The sequence below is a fragment of the Penaeus monodon genome, chromosome 23, assembly GCF_015228065.2.
Source record: "Penaeus monodon isolate SGIC_2016 chromosome 23, NSTDA_Pmon_1, whole genome shotgun sequence".
Lineage (NCBI taxonomy): Eukaryota > Metazoa > Arthropoda > Malacostraca > Decapoda > Penaeidae > Penaeus > Penaeus monodon.
In genome coordinates this window covers 9308179-9308952 of record NC_051408.1, presented here as the reverse complement: position 1 = coordinate 9308952, position 774 = coordinate 9308179, and positions in this window count along the sequence as shown.

Sequence of the window (774 nt, the reverse complement as noted above, 5' to 3'; positions counted from 1 at the left end):
GATGCAACAGGTTCATTGACCGTCTTGTAAGAAAAGACAAAAGCTCGTGAATCGATTAGAAAAGTGCTTGTCTGCTGCATCTCCGCCTAGTCCTTCCCCTCTCTCTGTTTTCCCTTCTCTGATCCTCCTCTTTCTTATCATTTGAATTACTTCTACTTTGCCTCTTCCGCCTTTTCCCTCCCTCTTCTTTCCCCCTACTTTTTCCCTCTTGGCCTTCGCTTGTCCTCCCCCTCTTTCCCCCGTTTCTTCTTTCCTCTTTCATTTTTTCTTTTCTTCTCTCCCTCCACCATTCCTCTATTCTCTTTCTCCTCAACTTCCCCCTTCCTTTTTTCCTCCTCTCCTATCTCATCTTCCCTCCTCCCTTCATCCCCCCCTCTTTCCTCTTCCCCTATTGCCCTTCCACTATTTCCCTCGTTCCTCTCTTCTCCTTCCCCTCCTCCACGATCTTCTCATCCCCTTCCTCCATCCTTTTCCTTTCTTTCCCTCTTTCCTTCCCTCTTTTTCCTCCTCTCTCTTCACCTCCTCCACGATCTCCTCTCCCATGTTTTCACTCTTCCCATCTCTCTCTTTCCCCCGTTCCTCTTCCCTTCTACTTCCCTTTCGCGTCTCTCCTTTCCTCCTCCTCCTCCTCGTTTTCCCTCCCCCGCCTTTCACTACAATGTCCTCCCACGCCAATACGTGCCACTCACCGCCCAGACAAGCGACAAAACATCCTCCGGTGATATATTTCGTCGTTTAATTTATTTCTTGAGCTTCTATGTCGCCTTCTTTACG